At 38.1% G+C, this 12,893-nt stretch overlaps 1 pseudogene; it reads left to right on the top strand.

Annotated features, from left to right (window-relative positions):
- The first annotated feature begins 2,607 nt into the window (after window positions 1-2,607).
- Window positions 2,608-10,476, top strand: LOC139779104 (probable chitinase 10; annotated as a pseudogene).
- Window positions 10,477-12,893: the final 2,417 nt, after the last annotated feature.

The raw sequence follows: 12,893 nt of genomic DNA, 5'->3' as shown, positions 1-12,893 counted from the left end.
AATCTACATACAATAGAAAATTTAAAAAATTAAAAATGCAAGAGAAAATAAGAGAGATAAAGAAAAAAACAATACTGTGATAAAAGAATGGGAGGTCCAGAAAAGAGATGCTGTAGAAAAAGCGATAGAAGAAATATTACCAGAAAGAACTCCACATTAGAAGTTATGGTAAATTCTGGACAAGAAGAGGAACAAATATGATTACGGAGAAACTGAAAGGTAAGGAACAGAAAAGGACAGTTATGGTTAAAAAGAAAACATTAAAGGAGAAAAACATTGACAGTGACCTAACTTGAAAGGTAAGACAGATACAAAGGAAAATATGCTTTGTAGCAGAAGCGGAGGCAAGGGAATTAAGCGAGAGTGAAAATCAAATATATGTAAAGATTATATAAAATACTATATAAAATATTATATAAAATATTATATAAAATACTATATAAAATACTGTATAAAATATTATATCAAAGTAAAATATGTATTGATATCTCGGCATGTTAAATTTATGGTCGAATTGTCACGACATTAGCCAAACGTTGTCGAATATAAAAATCGAGTCTTTCTTGTTTATTTAGTTATTGGCGAAACAAATACATATACTTTTATGTTAAATTTAATTAAATTTATATAATCTCATTGTATCCAAAAAGAATATGGTATATTATGGTTCATTCTAGTAGATTTTTTCAAAATATGGAAAATTGTTTTAAAACATTGTCTTTCTAAATTTAATTTTAAGATATATATTTATACATATAACTAAATGTGTAAGTCTGTGTCTATACATAGAAAGACCTCTACGAAATTCTTAGCTCCAATTTTTTTTTATAATACACTGCCTCTTAATTTGAAACAAATAATTGTGACATAATTAGTGCAAAACACTAATCTTTCATCTTTAATTGCAAAAAATTATATAATAGGAGTAATATAAATGTTTCGTGTATGCTATTGGTGTTAGAAATCTCCGGCCATAGAAATGAAGATACAAGTCTATTCGATTCCACTAAAAGACCGCACAATAAAAAATATAAGGAACAAAAAACAGATATTAGCGATTAGGGCTAAAGAATCAAGAATAAAGTTGAATGCACGATAAAAAATACAGGCAACAAAAAAACAGGGAATAACACAGGCAATAGATTTTTAACCTATCGGAAGCCGTGCATTAATGCTCCATCAGCTTTATTCCTTTAATTTCTTATTTCTAATCGCTAATATCTGTTCCTTGTTCCTTATATTTTTTATTATGGGGCCTTAAAAATTGTTTAAAGCGACGTTATCGCACATACATGCATGCCACAGCTACGTCATTGATAATTGTGATTGAAGGAAAGAGGCAAAGAGTGGGGTCACAGATTTCCGTTCACGTTCAACAAGATAACGCTACAGCAGTCTGTTTTGTGCCGGCTTGAATGGAGATAATGCCGTCATTTCGCGTGCTTTGATTGCATCGGTAATTCGATTGTCAGTGACTGTTTGACAAGAGGCTTGCGACAAAATCTGTTCTTTTCAATAAAAACGAGCGTTGCGCAGTTCCGAAATATACATATGTACAACATATTTTCGGATCGCACTGTATTTACATTCGCTTTAATATGCAGCTTGATTCGCTGATAGTTTTGGCGACATAGTGACCGCGGTGCCATCCACTTATCAGCACAGAAATCCCACGCGTCATCATTCAAATTAAATAGGGGAATACCTATTATGCGAAAGGCAATTTCCTGCTGCTGTACCAGTTTTTAGCATCCGCTTTTTTGTTCTTTTCCTCGTTTTGCTTCTCGCAAGTGAGAAGTGTGAGAACGAGCGCCTTCCACGATTCCACATCCAAGGCGTGTCTTTCAGCAGCCGTGAGGCGTTATCGCTGAAGCCAGTATCTGGTTTAACAGTGTCGTAGGATCAATGAAAATAGCCGATAGTGACTTGAACCGAGTCCGTTCTTGTTCGGATTGTACTTTGTTCCCGCGGGACGGTGCATCCTCCAACTGCAGGTGGTGTCAATGCGACGTGTCGAAAACCGTTAAGGGCCAGATCAAATAAAGTTTTCCTTCCCGCGGAGCGCTTTCCACAATGACAGCACCATGTCGTCATAGATCAATGGTGATTTTAGTGTTGACAAAGTGACCGCCGCCAGATGGTAATTTGTGCAAGGTAATCCTAAATATAAGTCAGTTAATCTTTTAATTTAGCGGATTGTTGCCGACCGATTGCGTCAATTTAAAATATTAGGGTGCATTCAGGAATTACGCTTAGGCCCATCTAAGTAATTCTAATGCTATAATATACATGACGTAAACTACAGCTTAGAGTTACCCAGGTTGAATTTCTGAACGCAGCTCTGATGTTTCTCGAGCTTGTCTTTTATTTTACCTTCGAAGTTTTCGCAAATTGTAAAAAAAAAAATCAAATAAGAATTATGTTTACAAACTAATCTTTCTTTTGTTATTTGCAAAAAAGTATATTAAAAGACAAAAAATTAAACTGGACAATTTCTAATTGGAAGTGAGAGAATTTCGTAGCGACTTGATGAATTTATTTAAAGACTTTCTGTAGCTTTCTCGGCGAGCGTAAGATGTATCTGATATAAAGAAGGTGAATTTTCAGCGTAGCGCATGGATATTGTGACATTGATGCAACAGCAGCATCAAACGCTCGACGGTAATCACCAGGGTCAGAAGGAGCAGGACCACATGAATAATGGTGCGTACTGTTGAGTCTGCCGAGGGTCATGCGGTCGACAGGTTTCGCGGCGAGGCTGGATGTTCGGCGAAGGAAATGGCGGTCGTAGCTTCGGACAATGATAGCGTTGGAGATTCCTCTACGCAGTGCAGTGACGTTATAGACGACGACGACAATGAAGAAGAGGAGACGGATGTCGAGGAAAGCGGAGCCGGCGGCTGGATCATGAATCCGCCGGTATCGACCATCGTCCAGAAGCATCAAGCGTTCGATACCACGAATGGTTACATCGCCCTTCCGAACCCCGATTCGTCGAATTTCAGTGACGTCCGCGTGAAGGAGTCGAGGAATGTGCATCTGGGTAGTGAGGTCAACTACAATGGTTCGGTTACCATTCATGTAAAACATGTTGTTTACACGTCTAGTCTGTCTCAAGATGCGAGTAAATCTGACACCAGCGTCTCCGACAATACCTCGAATTTGTCGACAAATAAGGATAACGGAGATATAAACAGATGCATTTTTCGGCAAAATATTAAATTAAATAAAGGTAATAATCGTGCAACGCACCCGTTGCTTTTAGTTTATACTTTATTCTTTACGTAAGTATACATAGATATGTTTGAGCATAAAATCGCCGGATAACTAAAAAGTACAGATCCCTTATAATTTTCTGAATCTTAGGGTAACAACAATTTTATATAAGAAATAATAAATCGCGACCTGCTAAATTGCATTATAATGCAATGTAAATATGCTAATGCAGTGTAAATATGCTAAATATGCTATAAATTGAATATAGATATAACGTAAATATTTTTTATTGATATCATCATAACAAAACTCTTCTTTCCTGATTAAAGAAAATGTACTTTCAACTCTTTCAAACTAGTTTGAAAACGTGTGTAATAAATATGTTGTGTATCTAAATATTAAAGAATCAATATTCATCTTGAAAATTTTAAATATATTAGTAGAACGCAATGATTACTTGCAGACACTGATTTTAATCTGATAAATTCAAAAACATCATAGAATCAAATTCTCTTTGTTTTACACGTAAACATTTCGTGGTACATGTAAACATACGTGGGTACGTAATAAGCAACACAAAGTGTTGAAATGTTTACATGTAAAACAAAGAGAATTTGATCTGGCTGAGTATATAGCCTGAAACGATTAGTCGAATCGACGTCGATGTCGATGCATTGATAAATAGTCGATGTCAAATACTGATTCATATCTTTGTCATCATAGTTGTGTTTTACGTCAATTAAACAATTGCGAATATTTTTGTAAGATTTCTATTGTCTTTCATCTGGCTCCACATTCAGATGACAAAAATATCAATTAGTAGTCGACATCAATCATTCATCGATGCATTGACGTCGATTTGACTAATCATCTCTAATTAGATAGTACTGATAGTTCTCCGATAAGAATCAATGAAGTAGTTTCAATAATTTCTTCCTTTTAGTACATGTCTTTTTTGTATCTGAAAGAAACCTATTTATAAACCGTCAAAGCCACATGTTGACCTGTCAGAGCATGGGGGTTTTCAGAAGAACAGCCATTACTTCTCTTACATGAAGTATGATAATGTTATCAGAGAACCATTCAGACTGCAACAATTTTTAAAAGTAATTTTAATGTCACGAATATCATTAAATACTTTGACCAATGGTCTTTGTCATACTATTCCAGAATATAGTTTAATATCGACAATATTTTAGATTTAAAATTGTTACACTTTAGTTGCGCCACAAGAGTTAAAGCTAAATATAAAAGAGCTATTTTGACTTAACAGTATATATGTGTTAAGCTATCTGGCATATATTAGAGATATTGCATGCCGCAAATTGTTTACTTGATTGTGAATAGAATAACAGAAAATTGATACCAAATAAGAATTATAATGCTTTACGTGAGGGACTTAATTAATGTAATTATCATACTCCTTTCGTACACACGTGCTACCCGTCATATTAATTGTGTATGAATTTCATCAAATGGTATTAATAAGTAGGTCGTGAAACAAACGTTCTAATACAGCTTTTTATAATTATTCTAGTGACACAGGGATTCTGGACGTGGAAACGTGCGGTTTTATCGTGCGTTATAACTTTAATACTTCTAGCTGTTGTAATGTCCATAACTGTACATTTCACTCATAAATCAGACGCATCAGTCTCCTCGGAAATTCCAATCTCATCGCTCGAGGGTAATTGTCTATCTGGAAATTTTTTTATTTTGCAAGCGCAACATAAAGCAAGCGTTATATGTTATCACTATCCTGGCGATTATAGACCCCGACAAGGTATCTTCGTTATCCGGTTACTACAAGGTTGTGTGCTACTTCACAAATTGGGCCTGGTACCGTCGTGGAATCGGCCGTTACTTGCCGGAACACATCGATCACACTCTATGCACGCATATCGTGTACGGCTTCGCAATGCTAGATTATTCCGAGCTGGTGATTAAGACGAACGACTCCTGGGCGGACTACGACAATCGTTTCTACGAGCGGGTGGTAGCGTATAAAAAGCGGGGTCTTAAGGTGCTCCTTGCGCTGGGCGGATGGAATGACTCCGCCGGCGACAAGTACAGCCGATTGGTGAATAGTCCATCCGCTAGGAAGAAATTCATCAATCATGCCATTCAGTTTATCGAAAAATACGGCTTTGACGGATTGGACTTGGATTGGGAGTATCCTGTTTGCTGGCAGGTAAGCGCAATTTTTCTTTTATTTACGGTTTGTCAAGTAAGAACGTGGTCGCTATAACTCGCAGTTGGTAAAAGCTATACTCCTGATTCTTGCATGAGTTGATAGAGGATACTTTTCTTCTTGATGCTTTGCGAAGAAAAGCTCGGTTGTCGTTAAAGTTTTGCCAGAACAGAGCATAGGCGTCGCATAAGTGCCGCGTACGCGTCGCGCTTCGAAGTTGTGTTACGTGTTTATACACAATCTGAATGCGGACAAAATGTTTGAAATCTATAAAAAGGCCTTGTTACTATCTGCCTACTCGTGGTTTATGTGGGAAAAAAATGAAGACTGGATCCTGCAGGAGGATAATGATCCGAAACACCGGAGCAGACTCTGTACTGAATGGAAGGAGCAATCTGGCATCAATCAATTGGACTGGCCGTCACAGTCGCCCGATGCAAATTCGATCGAAAATGTTTGGGCATATATTAACCTTTAGAGGCCGGGAAAAGGACTTGAAGAGTTTTTTTTTTTTTTTTACTATTTTTTCCTTATTCAACACACAAATTTTGCCTGAAAACATCAAATAGCTTGTGTTTTTTGGGTGGTCGATATTTCGACCACCCCCGGCCTCTAAAGGTTAAGCATAATAAGCTTCGTGAAAGACAAATATTCAATTTAAAGCAATTATCTTGTGAGATTCGTCGGAGATATGGAGATCCTTGCCGCACGAATAGTGCAAAATATGCCTCGGAAATGTCAGTCAATATCGACGTCGATAATGACTGGACACATTATTAATGTAATTGCATCTTAGCTCTAATCAAATAGAATGTATCTATGTATTTCAAAATTTTGCTAACTCAATTTTTCTATAAATTAGGCCGACCACGCTCTTATTTGACAGATTGTAATAATATTAATACAAGCGTTCGAGTTTTTATTCATCATTGTCCTTTTTTTCGTGTTTTTTTTTCTTTATTTTATCTCTCTGGAAATATTTTAAATAGTATTTTAAAATTTAAATATAAAATTTAAATAGTATTTTATATCTTTATTTAAAGTTCTGTTTTCCGTACTTTTTGTATATATCTTGCAAAATTTATAATCATTTTCAGTTATTAACAATTTTTTTCAAATTTTGGCAACAGGCAAATTGCAACAAGGGTCCAGATTCGGATAAAGAGAGCTTTGCAGCTATATTGCAGGAATTAAGCGCTAAATTCAAGCCAAAAGGATTGCTTCTCTCGGCAGCGGTCTCGCCAAACATTCTGGTGATTGACAAGGGCTACGATGTCCCGGCGTTGGCCAAGTATTTGGACTGGATCGCCGTCATGGCGTACGACTATCACGGACAATGGGACAAACGTACCGGTCATGTTGCGCCTTTATATTATCATCCGGACGATGAGTTCTACTACTTGAACGCTAACTATTCGATAAACTATTGGATCTCGAAGGGTGCACCACCCAGGAGCATTGTTATGGGCATGCCGTTGTACGGACACTCCTTCTCAATCCACGATCCCAGAGCTGGAACTGGTCTGAATTCTCCGGCCAGCGCCGGGAACGCCGGAGAGTTCACCGGAATTGCCGGTTTTCTGTCTTACTACGAAATCTGCGAACGAGTACGCAATCGTGGATGGACGGTTGTGCAGGATCCGGAGGGTAGAATGGGTCCGTACGCTTACAATGGCAGCCAATGGGTTAGTTTTGACGACTCGGAGATGATCAGGCGGAAGGCGCAGTTTGTGCGCGATATGAGTTTGGGTGGTGGTATGGTATGGGCTCTGGATTTGGACGATTTTCGCGGACAGTGCGATAACGGACCACATCCACTGATGCACACGATTCAGCGGGTGCTGGCGGAACCGCCAAAGGAGCACGACAGGCCTCTGAAGCCCGTAGAATCGAAGCCACCCCCGCCAAAGATGACGACGTGGACCGTCAAGCCCATGCAAGCGATACAGACGACTACGACAGTGGATCGCGTTTTCACATGACAGTTCCAGCGAGTTCAAAGTCATCTGCTATTTCACTAACTGGGCTTGGTATCGGCAAGAGGGTGGCAGATTCGTACCGGAAGATATAGATTCCGATCTCTGTACCCATGTGCTTTACGGATTCTCCGTGCTCGACGGTAGCAGCTTAACGATGAAATCCAACGATCCTACTACCGATATAGACAAAAAGTTTTACGAAAGGGTGGCGGTGTTCAAGGCAAAGGGTCTGAAGGTGCTGATGGCACTGGGAGGCTGGAACGATTCGGCCGACGACAAATACAGTAGACTGGTAAACTCGCCGTCGGCTAGGCGAAGATTTATCACGCAAGTTCTCGTCTTCATCGAGAAGTATGGTTTCGAGGGTCTCGATCTCGATTGGAAATATCCGGTATGTTGGCAAGCGGACTGCAACAAGGGCCCGGAGTCTGACAAGCAAAACTTCGCTGAGCTGGTGAAGGAACTGAGCAACGAGTTCAAGCCTCGAGGATTACTTCTCTCCGCGGTCGTATCGCCAAGCAAGAGGGTGATCGACGCGGGATACGACGTTCCCATCCTGTCCAAATACCTGGACTGGATATCCGTAATGACGTACAACTTCCATGGTCAATGGGACAATAAGACTGGCCACGTAGCACCGCTGTATTCTTTACCGAATGACTGGAAACCGACATCTAATGCCGTAAGTTTAATTACTTCAAGATTATTTAGCATAGGAATTATACTAATAATGTCGGAAATTTTAAAAATTCTTAGTTCTTTGTCACTAGAACTTTTCGATCCATTATTGGATAGAGAAAGGTGCAAATCCGAAAAAGTTGATCATGGGCGCCCCATTGTACGGCCAATCATTTTCACTTGCGGAGAGAAATGTACACGGATTAAACGCGCCAACCTATGGCGGCGGCGAAACTGGAGAGGCGACCAGAACAAGAGGCTTCTTGTCATATTACGAAGTAAATTTATGTCCAAAAAAGAAATATTAAAAAATAAAAATTTAAATAAATATTGAAAAATCATCAAATAAGTTTCTAATAAAATGCATATAAGAAAATATTAATTCTGCATTAATTAGTAGCTGCAAATAAAAAGTTATTAAATCTTAATATCCTAAAAGATGTATATTTATTCCAGGAGTAAATAAATATCTATTTCTTTACTTTTATGACAGATATGTGAAAGAACGTTGAAGAAGGGATGGACAGTCGCTCAGGATAAAGACAGAAGAATCGGCCCCTTTGCCTACAAAGGTGATCAGTGGGTGAGCTTCGACGACGCTCAACAAATCAAACTGAAGGCAGAACTGATCAAGAAACTTGGTCTCGGCGGTGGTATGGTTTGGGCCTTGGAACTGGACGACTTCAAAAACAGATGCGGCTGCGAGCCTAATCCGCTATTGAGAACAATGAATCGAGGTTTGAGGAATTATCCGAAGGGCCCACTGTGTCCCATTACAGAAGGTAGATGTTAATATCATTTTAAGAATAGAAAAATATCTCAACGGTATATACAATATATAAAAAAATATAAAGTTTGGAGTCTATATATTATATAAAAAAAATATAAATATTGATTATATTGAAATAGTATTTTTTACGTATGATTTTTTAGTAACATTTTAATACTACTTCTTATGATTATTAGGTACAGGAGCGGTTACGACGTGGCCCACGCAAGCGATACAGACGACTACGACAGTGGATCGCGTTTCACACGACAGTTTCAGCGAGTTCAAAGTCATTTGCTATTTCGCTAACTGGGCCTGGTATCGGCAAGAGGGTGGCAGATTCGTACCGGAAGATATAGATTCCGATCTCTGTACCCATGTGCTTTACGGATTCTCCATGCTCGACGGTAACAGCTTAACGATGAAATCCAACGATCCTACTACCGATATAGACAAAAAGTTTTACGAAAGGGTGGCGGCGTCAAGGCAAGGGTCTGAAGGTGCTGATGGCACTGGGAGGCTGGAACGATTCGGTCGGCGACAAATACAGTAGACTGGTAAACTCGCCGTCGGCTAGGCGAAGATTTATCACGCAAGTTCTCGTCTTCATCGAGAAATATGGTTTCGAGGGTCTCGATCTCGATTGGAAATATCCGGTATGCTGGCAAGTGGACTGCAACAAGGGTCCGGAGTCTGACAAGCAAAGTTTCGCTGAGCTGGTGAAGGAACTGAGCAACGAGTTCAAGCTCGAGGATACTTCTCTCCGCGGCCGTATCGCCAAGCAAGAGAGTGATCGACGCGGGATACGACGTTCCTATCCTATCCAAATACCCTGGACTGGATATCCGTGATGACGTACGACTTCCATGGCCAATGGGATAAAAGACTGGCCACGTAGCACCGCTGTATTCTTTACCGAATGACTGGAAATCGACAGCTAATGCCGTAAGTTTAATTACTTCGAGAATTATTTAGCATGGGAATTATACTAAAATATCGGAAATTTTAAAAATACTTAGTTCTTTGTCACTAGAACTTTTCGATCCTTATGGATAGAGAAAGGTGCAAAATCCGAAAAAATTTGATCATGGGCGTCCCATTGTACGGCCAATCACTTTTCACTTTCGGAGAGAAATGTACACGGATTAAACGCGTCAACCTATGGCGGCGGCGAAGCTGGAGAGTCAACCAGAGCAAGAGGCTTCTTGTCATATTACGAGGTAAATCCATGTCCAAAAGAAATATTAAAATCTAACTAAATATAAAAAATTATCAAATAGTTTCTAATAAAATTCATATAAGAAAATATAATTCTGCATAATTAATAGCTGCAAATAAAAAGTTATAATTTAATATCCTAAAGATATATATTTATTCCAGGAGTAAAAATATCTATTCTTTGTGTTATGACAGATATGTGAAAGAACGTTGAAGAAGGGATGGACAGTCGTTCAGGATAAAGACAGAGAATCGGCCCTTATGAATACAAAGTGTGATCAGTGGGTGAGCTTCGATGACGCTCAACAAATCAAACTGAAGGCAGAACTGATCAAGAAACTTGGTCTCGGCGGTGGTATGGTTTGGGCCTTAGATCTGGACCGCCTTCCAAAAACAGATGCGGCTGCGAGCCTAGTCCGCTATGAGAACAATGAATCGAGTTTTTTGAGGAATATCCGAAGGGCCGCTGGTGTCCCATTACAGAAGGTGGATGTTAACCCTCAATAGCACACCTCGGTTGGGCCACCTCAAAAACACACTAGTGCGATTTGGGATTTCGACAACTTGTAACTGGTCGTATCTCAGTCATTTTTGATAAAAAAAGAAAAAGTTATATAGTTTTTTATGTAAAATTTCCCTGGCAATCGAGTAGTGCACTTATTTTAGGAAAAAGAAATGATTTTTATATGAAAAATTGAAATATATAAAGGTAGGTTTTAAGAAAGTGACTTTTTCATAAAAAAAAAGTGGTGCGAGATAGAAAAATATCTCAACAATATATACAATATATAAAAAAATATAAAGTTTAAAGTCTATTATATAAAGAAAGTATAAATATTGATTATATTGAAATAGTATTTTTTACGTATGATTTTTTAATAACATTTTAATACTACTTTTTATGATTATTAGGAGCGATTGTAATCGACGTCAGCCAAACCGACAATTGAACGTCCAATCATCACGATCCCCATATACGAATCCACATCAAGACCAATATAAGGGGAGACGGGGCACTATAAGCCACAAAAATTCGAACTCTGAAAAGTACTTTTAAGTATAAGATTTTTTGTCTCTTTTTTAAAATAATTAAAGTACTATGTATATTTTAAAGTTCATTTAGCGTATTTGGCAAATATGATTAGTTTTGGAGAAAAAAATTAAAAAAACATTTTTTGAGAAATGACCCAAGTGCCTTATACCCGGGGCATCATGGGTCTGTCACTGAGGCACTATAAATCACACACAAAAACTAAGTTTATTTATTAAAAAATAACGAAAAGTTACAAAAGTTGAAAAAAAATTTTATTTTATACGTTTTCTTATGACACTGTTCAGCAGGATTGGGCAGGACAAACAAGATATCAGAACCCACTACTGAAATATCCTTTTTTTAGGAGAAAAACTAACTTCTGACATGTTTTCTTCAATCAAAAATAACATACATCATCAACATATCTATCTATCATCAACCTTGGTGGCGTGTGTGATTCATGGTGCCACAGCATTGGGTACCATGGTGCCCGAATGCATTTAATATAGAAAAAGGTGAAACGTAATAAAAAAAATAAATGATACATGATTATCTGTAGTGTAGTAAAATGACAAAAGATGCTAGAAAGTTGCACCTAATTTTTAGTACGTGTATATTTTACTACAAAAACAATATTAAATGGTTAAAAAGAAATTTACGCATTACGAAAACCATTTATGTCACGTGCGTCTCGAGACTACGGACTTTGATGACTGCCACCTCGATACGAAGTATGGGCAACGAAATAACTGTCACATGATACTAATTGAATCAACTTAAACATTCTGGATTACACTAAACAGTCAATGACCTATGGTACCCCGTGGCTCATGGTGCCCCGGTCTCCTCTACATCCCACCAGCAACAACCCCGACAACAACGACGATTGAATCAGATATTGACGATACCATCGAGATCGAAACCAGTCCACTATCCGCGGCAGATTGCGGAGGACATTTATTCATACCGCACAAAACGATTGCACTAAGTATTATCTGTGCAACTTCGGCAAGATCTCGGAACAGTCCTGTCGTCCTGGACTCTACTGAAACGCGAAATTTCGGTTAAATTGAGTGTTGCAATAATTCTTTTGGCCAGTGTACATATAACTGAATATAAGTCTGTGTCTATATAAAAAGACCTCTACGAAACTCTTAGCTTCAAATTTTTTTAAATACACTGCCTTTTAACTCGAGGCAAATAATCGTGACATAATTAGCGCAAAATACTAATCTTTTGTCTTTAATTGTAAAAACATATAATAGAAATAATATAGATGTTTCGTGTACACTACTGATGTTAGAAATCCTCGGCCATGGAAATGAAGATACAAGTCCATTCGGCTCCATGAAAGACTAAAAATCGTATAAAGCGACGTTATCGCACATACATGCATGCCGCAGCTTATGTTTTGAGATTTTTGAGGGAAAGAGGTAAAGAGGGGGGACATTGATTTCCGAGCACGTTCGACAAGATAACGCAACAGCAGTCTGTTCTGTGCCGGTTCGAACGGAGATAATGCTGTCATTTCGTGTGCTTTGATTGCATCGGTAATTCGATTGTCAGTGACTGTTTGACAAGCAACTTGCGACCGCAAAATCTATTCTTTTCGATAAAAATGAGCGTCACGCACTTAAAAAAAAAAAAAAAAAATATATATATATATATATTATATGCAACATATTTTCGGATTGCACTGTATTTACATTTGCTTTAAGGAGGTTCCGTCGCTACAAAAAAATGCAGCCAGTTTCATGAAATTTTAATATGTTGTTCTGGAATGCAAAATAGAATTATGTGAATTTTCAC

This window comes from Temnothorax nylanderi, unplaced genomic scaffold (assembly GCF_030848795.1).
Source record: "Temnothorax nylanderi isolate EJ_2023f unplaced genomic scaffold, tnyl_v1.0 TNYL_tig0210_pilon, whole genome shotgun sequence".
NCBI classification, from domain to species: domain Eukaryota; kingdom Metazoa; phylum Arthropoda; class Insecta; order Hymenoptera; family Formicidae; genus Temnothorax; species Temnothorax nylanderi.
The sequence above is the reverse complement of the archived record's forward strand: the minus strand, read 5'-3'. Positions and strand labels throughout refer to the sequence as shown.